Source organism: Nematolebias whitei, chromosome 15, assembly GCF_014905685.2.
Source record: "Nematolebias whitei isolate Nwh7 chromosome 15, NemWhi1, whole genome shotgun sequence".
Classification (NCBI taxonomy): Eukaryota; Metazoa; Chordata; class Actinopteri; order Cyprinodontiformes; family Rivulidae; genus Nematolebias; species Nematolebias whitei.
The window spans coordinates 31,277,353-31,287,235 of NC_056512.1; positions in this window are offsets into that span (position 1 = coordinate 31,277,353).

Genomic DNA, 9,883 nt, shown 5'->3' on the forward strand with positions numbered 1-9,883 from the left:
TCCATCCATCCATCCATCCATCCATCCATCCATCCATCCATTATCTTTACCCGCTTATTCCATTTTGGGTCACGGGGGTCGCTGGTGCCCATGTCCAGCAATCACTGTGCGAGGGGCGGGGTACACCCTGGACGGGTCGCAAGTCCATCACAGGGCCACATAGAGACAAATGAGACAAACAACCATTCACTCTCTCACTCACACCTACGGACAATTTAGAGTTACCAATCAGCCTAACATGCATGTTTTTGGTCTGTGGGAGGAAACCGGAGCACCCGGAGAAAACCCACGCATGCACGGAGAGAACATGCAAAGAGAAGGGGTTCTCTGCAGACCAAAAGTGGGCGTTTCTGGCGAATAGGCCTTTATGGGCGGCGAACACTGATTGGCTAACAGTATTTAATAGGCGTTTGTGGGCGGCGAACACTGATTGGCTATGGGTAACCCTCAAAGGACCTAGGTTTTTAGGCAGACCAGAGTTCGCCTTTTTGGTCCATGTCAGAGTTCGCGTTCACACCTCCCCAAATGAACCGGACTTTCTAGGCAAACGGACTAGAGTTCAGGACAACAAGGCTGGTGTGAATGCACCCTGAGAGCAAGCCTTGTCTTCTATAAGGTAGAGAATGGCATCATCCACCCCCACCTTCTCCAAGTGTGCAAACTGTAGAGAGTCCTCAGCATGGTGAACCTGAGCTCTAAGGAGTTTCAGCAGCAGTTGCTCCAGGGTCTTCATCACGTCAAGGTGACCCACCTGTAGTCATTCAGCTCCTACAGGCAACAAATTGTCCCAAGGTGAATTAGGTAGTCTTGCTGAAATGAACATCAGTATGCCCAACAAAGTTATGTCAGGTCATCTGGACGGTTTCATTTTTTGTTAGAGACATGTTGTCCTTCATCCAAAGGACTTCATCAGTCTGAGGAGTCACAACAACCTCAGTCACACAAGCAGCACACTCACATAGTGGCCCAACCAGTTTGTTGGTGATAAGATTTGTCTGAGTTTGTTGTGGCTCCTTGGACTGATTAAGTCCTTTGGATGAAGAACGAAACATCTCAATAAGAAAAAAAAAAAGGTCCAGATGACCTGACTTAACTTCACTGGATTTTTCTACCTGGATTATTGAGCATGAATCAGAAAGAACATCTGTATATTTCTCCCAATTGGCGGCTTGATCTTTGACAATATGGGGTTGTCCTTGGACGGAGGGCTCCTCTTCAGCTAAACCTAGGCAAAATCTCTCCTGGTCATAGGCATCATATTTATTGTGTGTTACGGGGACGTATCCCCTCACATTAAAAAAATATTCATTTGGAAGTCCCCACATTTACCACAGAAAATTAGTTCACCCATCTCTGTTATTATTGCTACATGAACAAATCCATTCCACTTGATTAATAGGAGAATACACCAAACCATTAAAAGTTCACTCCGGGTTTTCCTGGTTACCTACAACAACTCAGCACACTGAGTGCAGTGTTTCCTCTGGTCACTTGGCTTGACAGGGTGCTCATATCTTTGGGGGATTTGGTCGACAGGGCCGGGGAAGAAGGGGGAAACACCTGTTTGAGGATGTGTGAGAGAAGCGGAGTGCTACGTCTGTAGCGTCTTAGCCAGCACATCTGTATTACTTGCTGCTAGCTTAGTGCTATGTTAAGGAGAGGTGTTGGTCAGGCTACTTCTTGTTGTGCTGTGCTCTCTAAAATATTTATTGAATCACGTTTATATGTGTAGGTAAACGTAGATGTTTAACAACCCTATAAAATAAACGAGAATGCAGGAAATGGCATGTACTGTATTCAAAATTTTCTGGCGGAGGCCCCCCAGGCCCCCAACACAGATGCTTTTGACACCAATCCTTCTGGCTCTGGCTCAAATCCACTTCTTCAGTTCTTGTTTTTCTTTCTTCTGTCCTTCTTCTGTCTTCTTTCTTCTGTCTTTGTTCTGTACTTCCTGTTCTTTGTTTCTTCCGTCCTCTTCAGAAACTCTGACCGATGATTTTTCTCTGTCACTCTCTTTTCAAAACCAACTCTCTTTTCAAAAACAACTTCCCTTATCTGATGTTTTTTTCCACTCAGCTCATGCATAACAACTGCCTATATACAGAGTTTACACTTCTTCCTTTCTGAAACTGCAGCCTCAATGCACAACTTTCTTTTCTACCGCTGACTTCCGTTTGCTTCGACTGACAAGTTTCACTATGACAGTCACAGAAATGCCTAAGCATCACACATTTGATTACATAGCTTGCAAAGTTGAAAAAAGAAAACAGTGATCTACACAATCAAAAGCTTTTTCCTGGCTCTATCCATCCATCCATTTTCTTCCGCCTATCCGGGGTCGGGTCGCGGGGGTAGCAGCCTAAGTAGGGAGGTCCAGACTTCCCTCTCCCCAGCCACTTGGGCCAGCTCTTCCGGGGGAATCCCAAGGCGCTTCCAGGCCAGCCGAGAAACATAGTCCCTCCAGCGTGTCCTGGGTCTTCCTCTGGGCCTCTTCCCGGTGGGACGTGTCCGGAACACCTCACCAGGGAGGCGTCCAGGAGGCATCCTAAACAGATGCTCAAGCCACCTCAACTGGCTCCTCTCGACGTGGAGAAGCAGTGGCTCTACTCTGAGTCCCTCCTGGATGATCGAGCTTCTCACCCTATCTCTAAGGGAGAGCCCAGACACCCTGCGGAGAAAACTCATTTTGGCCGCTTGTATCCGAGATCTCATTCTTTCAGTCACAACCCAAAGCTCGTGACCATAGATGAGGGTAGGAACGTAGATCGATTGGTAAATTGAGAGCTTTGCCTTTTGACTCAGCTCTCTCTTCACCATGACAGACCTGTACAGCGCATGCTTCACTGCAGACGCTGCACCTATCTGCCTATCGATCTCACGCTCTATTTTTCCCTCATTCGTGAATAAGACCCCAAAATACTTGAACTCCTCCACTTGGGGTAGGACCTCCTCCCTGAGCCAGAGAGGGCACTCTACCTTTTTCCGGCTCAAGACCATGGCCTCGGATTTGGAGGAACTGATCTTTATCCCGGCCGCGTCACATTCGGCTGCGAACCGCTCCAGCAAAAGCTGTAGATCACGATCTGATGAAGCCAATAAGACCACATCATCTGCAAAAAGCAGAGACGCAATCCTAAGGCCACCAAAGCGGAACCCCTCAACACCTTGGCTGCGCCTAGTAATTCTGCCCATAAAAGTTATGAACAGAATCGTGACAAAGGGCAACCTTGGCGGAGTCCAACTCTCACTGGGAACTAGCCCGATTTACTGCCGGCAATGCGGACCAGGCTCTTACACCAGTCATACAGGGACCTAACAGCCCGTATCAAAGGGCCTGGTACCCCATACTCCCAGAGTACCCCCCACAGGGTTCCCCGAGGGACGCGGTCGAACGCCTTCTCCAAGTCCACAAAGGCACATGTAGAGCGGTTGGGCAAACCCCCACACACCCTCCAGGACCCTGCTGAGAGTGTAGAGCTGGTCCAGTGTTCCACAACCATGACGAAAACCGCATTGCTCCTCCTGAATCTGAGGTTCAACTATCCGACGGACCTCTCCAGAACCCCCGAATAGACCTTACCAGGGATGCTTAAGAGTGTGATCCCCCTGTAGTTGGAACACACTCTACGATCCCCCTTTTTGAATAGGGGGACCACCACCCCGGTCTGCCAATCCAGGGGAACTTCCCCCGATGCCCACACAATATTGCAGAGTCGCGTAAGCCCACACAACCCTACAACATCCAGAGCCTTAAGGAACTCGGGGCGAATCTCATCCACCACTGGGTCCCTGCCACCGAGGAGCTTTTTAACCACCTCGGTGACCTCAGCACCAGAGATTGGAGGGCCCGACCCAGAGTCCCCAGGCTCTGCTTCCTCAGTGGAAGACGTGCCGGTGGGATTGAGGAGGTCTTCAAAGTATTCTGCCCACCGACCCACAACATCCCGAGTTGAGGTCAGCAGCAGACCACTCCCACTATAAACAGTGTTGGTGGCGTACCGCCACGTATTCCCCAAAATACATTACGGCAAAGACTGGTTCATCCCAAAGATCCAGTCCCCCGGCACAAACAGAGCAATGTTGTGTATGCTGTTCAGTGTCAGGAGGGCTGTGATCAGTCTTACATCGGGGAAACAAAACAGCCACTGGCCAAAAGGATGGCCCAGCACAGAAGATCAACATCATCAGGCCAGGACTCTGGTCTACACTCATCTCCAGGCCAGCGGTCACTCTTTCAGGGATGAAGATGTTCACATCCTGGACAGAGAGGAACAATGGTTTGAGAGAGGAGTAAAGGAGGCCATCTTTGTGAAAATAAATTGTCCATGGTTAAACAGGGGTGGAGGCCTCCGGGTTCAACTGTCCCCCTCTTACAATGCTGTGATTGCTAGTATCACTCAGCCCTCTGTGAACAGTAAACAGCCATCAGTGTGCTAATGATCCATTGTTAGGCTGATGGTCCTTCTTGAGCATGTGAGCAGCTGGTTTTGGTTGTCAGCAGCAAAACTGGTTGATCCACTCTGAGACGGTGCTATTTAAGAGACTGAGCTGAATACAGCTCCTCAGACTGAGGAAGTCTCTCGGATGAGAGACGAAACGTTTCTACATTTTTTTGTTGATTTGCTTTGTTTTGTTTTTTTGAATGTCCAGAGGACCAGATTTAACTTTTTTAGATTTTTCTACCTGGATTATTGAGCATGCATCAGGATAAAAATAAAAGTAGTGTTATAAAAACAATAAAATCAAGGTGCCATATAAAATAAGTTAAAATACTAAAAACAAGAACATATTTGTTTTGATTTTATAGTGACCTTATCAAATGTTTAAAACCCTTTAAAGAAATCAAAGTGGACAGCTTCAGATCTTGTTGCAAGGTGTTCCAGGTTACAGGAGCAGAGTAAGAAAAGGCCTTTTTACTGAGTTCAGTCTGCACTAAGGGAGCGCTGCAGGTAACGATCCATCCATCCATCTTACTGCATGCATGCTAGGAGTCGGTGGCCCTGTGTGGTGAGTTTGAATGAGTCTGAGAGCGTTTTTCAAAATTTTTCTTATGGTTTCTTCTACAGAGAAGTAGTTTTGGGTGTTTGTTTATGTAATTGTCTTGTTTGTGGGAGCGTTTGTGAGATTAACGTCCACTCAGCAGACCATGTGGCAGCAGGGATGTCATCCTCGGAGATGTCATCCCTGTCATTGAGTCATGGGGTGAGGGTGGTGCTGCAGCCCAACACTATGGTGGAGCAGGTGCTGCTGGCCATCTAAGAGCAGGTTGGACACAATGACATCCCCTATGCTTCTTGAATGAATAAGGTTGTGTGGTCGTTTTCATGAAGCAACAAGCATTTGTGACTGAGCGTATACAGAGTGGAGTTACACTTAATAATGTTTTTTTGCCGGTTTCACCTCTGACGTTGCCCTCCACCTGGATCACAGTATCTGGAGTCCCTCTGTTTGTTGCTAACCAGGCTTTGGAACAGGAGCAGAGATGCTTTGGAAGGATGGCGAGTGAATTCTGCTGTTGCTCTTATCTGCCCCAAATTTGTTCTTTTCTCTTCTTACACGACGAGTTTAAGGGTGGCCTTTCTAACATAAATGGGGAAGATCGTTGGGTGTACACATGAATGACAACCTCAGCTGGAGCAACAACACCACCAGCCTGATCAAGAAAGCTCATCAGAGACTCTACTTCCTCAGACAGCTGAGACGAGCTGGTCTGGGAAGCTCAGTCCTCACCTCCTTCTACAGGTGTGCAGTGGAGAGCATCCTGTGCTCCAGCATCAACGTGTGGCATGGAGGCTGCACAGCTGCAGAAAGAAAAGCTCTTCTGGGAGTGGTGAAGGCTGCACAGAAGTCTGTTGGAGTCAGTCTCCCCACCATCACAGACATCTACACCTCCAGATGCAGGAAGAGAGCCAAGGACCCCACTCACCCAGCACACACACTTTTTGCCCCGCTCCCCTCAGGAAGGAGGTTGAGGAGCATTAAGTGTAGAACCACTAGACTGAGGAACAGCTTCTACCCTGAGGCTGTTAGACTCACAAATCTCTAACCAGAATAATCACTGTGAAAAATCACATCATGTTGTTGCTGATCTGTTTTCATGTTGCTGTGTTCATTCGTTCTCATCTGCTCACACAGACTCATGTTCGTGCTGCTGTTCAGCGTATTGTTTTTGTACTACTAGTGCTTAGTGTATTTTTAGTCTAACGTTTTTCTTATCTCATATCTTAGACCTTATTACTGTTTTATTTTATATTTTATACTTGTTTTGGATGTAACTGGGACCCTTTGTACACAGTTTCGTTCCACCTCATGTACCACATGTGGTGTGTATGACAAATAAAGAATCTTTGACTTTTTGTTAACTATACAATGACTTAAAAGCTTTTTTAATCAGTTATACAATTACATCGCAATACTTTTTGTGTTTTAATTTTGTTAGTTTTATTGAAAAACACCTTGTTCAACTCTGGTTAGTTTAAAATGGTTTGTACATAAAGCTGATTTGATTTGAAGTTGGGTAAATTGCAGTTAAGCATAACTTACGCACACATCTTCTAGTCCCTCCCTTGTCTAATTCTAAACACTAGGGGGCAGCAGAGGGCTGTGTATCATTTATACATAGATTTAAATTTGAGGGGCGGCGTATTTATTGACAAAGTTTAGAGAAACTCGGATCGGTTTTCCTTTTGTGGATTATTTACTTAGCATGTCTTTTCTACTGACTTATTGAAAAAGATGATGCAGACAAGAAAGAGTATTCATTTATCTTTAGCATAAAGTTCAGAATATTAACAGACTGTAAAATAAATTCTAAAGCTGAACTTGCTGCTTTAAAATGAACATCCATCCATCCATCCATTATTTTTTACCTGCTTCTTCCATTTTGGGTCACGGGAGTCACTGGTGCTCATATCCAGCTATCACTGTGTGAGAACAGGTCTCCAGTCCATCACAGGGCCACATGACAAATGAGACAAACAACCATTCACTCTCTCACTCACACCTAGGGACAATTTAGAGTTACTAATCAGCCCAACATGCATGTTTTTGGTCTGTGGGAGGAAACTGGAGAAAACCCACAGTGAGAACATGCAAATTCTACCCATGGCCCCCTAGCCAGGATTTGATCCGATGACCTTCTTGCTGAGAGGTGACAGCTCTACCAGTTGCACCACCGTGCTGCCCCAAACTGAACATCACAGTTTAAACATAAAAGTGTTGATTTAACGGTCCTTTTAGTTCTAGCTATAATCACTTGGGTAAATGTTTTGTACTGTTGTTTTCAGATCCACCTTCAGGGCTTCATCAGTGTTCTTCTCATTTTATTTTGTACTGATACCTGCTTGTACACTTCTTGATCAGCTGAATTCAGTACCAACTTATTTGGCATGAATGTGCACATGAGTTCCCCTGCTCACCTGCCAGACTCAGCTGACCAAACCTTTCATGACCTCGCTCAGTGGTGACAGGTGTTCTCAGTCACATGCTCCTCCCATACCAGGCAAACAGTGGTTCCTTCAAGACCAGGTCCTTCAAGGCAGACATGCACAGAGAGCATATCTTGATGAGGACCTGAGTCAGCTGAAGCCACTCAGGTGTGTCACGCTCCCTTCAGAACAACAGCTCTTCTTTTTGCACCTGTTTACCTCACTTTACCTCATTTCCCTTCATTTCCACAGCCTATATTTGTAGTCTTGGTGAGCAGCGAGGGTGTTTTCCTGTTGGTTTATGCTCAAACACTGGTAAATATAGTAAAAGCAAATTAGCAGTCATCTTGACCAAATGGATAAAATAAATAGACAATAAAAACTAAGATGTCACTGTAGGTTAAGAACTTTTGAAAAAGCCACAAAGGTTTGAGTTTTGTGTAAATAAACACAAAGCGCACGAGTAATAAAAAAAAGGTAAACAGTAAATCTGTGAAGCCCCTCTGTTTGCTATTTTGTCAGTGCAGTTCCACTGTGTGTGTGTGTGTGTGGGAGGGACAGTCATAGAGACTTTTTTGTCCATAGAGGATCATTTGGAATTCTGTGAGAAAAGGAAAAGTGGAACAAAACCTAAATTTACTGTTGATTTTCATATTGTATTAATATTTTAATTTCTCTAACATCATCCTTTCAAAGACCCAACAAAGCCACTTTTCTGTGGCTGTCACTACATAAATACTGATCAAAGTTTTGTGAGTTGAACTCCACTGGTTTACTGCAGAATTGTATGTCAGCATGTTCATGGTGACGTCATGACATCGCTTCCAGTGTTTCAGTCCATTGTTAGTCACAGACTAACGCACAGAGCAACATGGTCTTTGGTGTAAATAACCTTGGACTTGAAAAAATGATGCAACATAAAGGTTTACAGTGTAAAGGTTTACAATGTAAAGGTTTTCCAAATAATGTTCACATAAACCTCTATGAATTTTTTGCTCTCTTGCAGTAGTAAGCATTGCTTTTGTTTAAGAAAAGTTGTCTTGGTAATGATTTAGATTTGTGTCCAATGCAAGGCAGCTTGATTAGATTAGTGTCAATAACTCAAAAGGAGCCAAATGGACTGGCACCATCTCAAAGGACTCTTTTAGGAGAAGCACAGGAGCAGATGCAAACATTCAAGTGAAGCATTAATTGAATGATACTTCTACAGACTCGAAAGAAAGATTTAGGAGGCTTCATAAAAAGGTGCTGGGTATGAAGGAACATCTTCTGTTTAAGCAATAAACGCTGTCACTTGGTTACCAAACCTAACCTGTGGCATGTTCAGGAAGTATTTGGGAAAGAAAAAAAAACATTTTCTGTCTGTCTTTCCCTTCATGTCATCCCATAAAAGGCAGGGAGGTTGTTGATGAATTGCAGCAGATCCTCTCTGAACGGGGGGGCTGTGGTGCCACTCTACACAATCCCTGCTTCTGCTCCAGCTTTGGTTCTTAAGCTTCATTCACAGATGACAGCATGAGGGAAACCCCCTCTCCTACAGAGCCATCACACCACATCCTGACCGTTTCCCTAATCCCCACGCTTGTCATCAGACCCAGACCTGGTAAGACTGTAGTATTTTATGGTGTTTGACAAACTGCTCCTTAACAACCAAACCAAAAGCAGCAGGGGGCCCATCTCCCCAAGTGTGCAGCTGCAATCAGTTTTTCTCTGATAAAACTCAATGGCATTTCCCTCTCATGCAAACCAGATAAAGAGTTTTCTAACTATTTTTACACATGTTCAAAGTACATTTTGTTCCCAAAACTCAACTCACCTTTTTTGTTTTCTTTCTTTCTCTTTCAAAATGTTTTTTTTTTTTTTTTTTTTTTTTTTGCTGTCAGACGTTTACTACAGTCCTAATTACACACAGTTCATAAAAACGTACAGCTGAGTGCAGTACATGAACTATATTTTATGTGGCAATTAATACCCAAAACCGTGCTGGTCCCCTTCATGTTTCTGTATAAATTCAACAACTCTTTAATAAATCTGGGCAGGCGTGAGGTGAGAGCTGCACTGTTGACAGCCTGTGTTTCACTGAATGGAAAAGCCAGTCGTGAACACACAGGGAAAGCATACATCCACACCCACACATTAACAAATGTTGATGGAGCCATGACTGTCCCACAACTCTGCAGGGCTCTGGAAGCATTAACAACGTCCCCCTTTGCTCCTGAATGCTCTTCTTCCATCCACTTTTTCCTTCCCACATAATTTCTTCTTTCCCTCCTTAACCAAAGTCCAACCACAACTGGAGGCCTCATCATCCTCATCATAAATATCAACAGCCTCGTTTGCACATGGACGTGTCATACTTGAAACTTTTTGAATTCTGTACCTGTCAAGAGGGTTTGTGCAACAATAAAGCAAAATACGATTCAAAAGTGATCCCACCTTGAGATGCAAGATCTGGA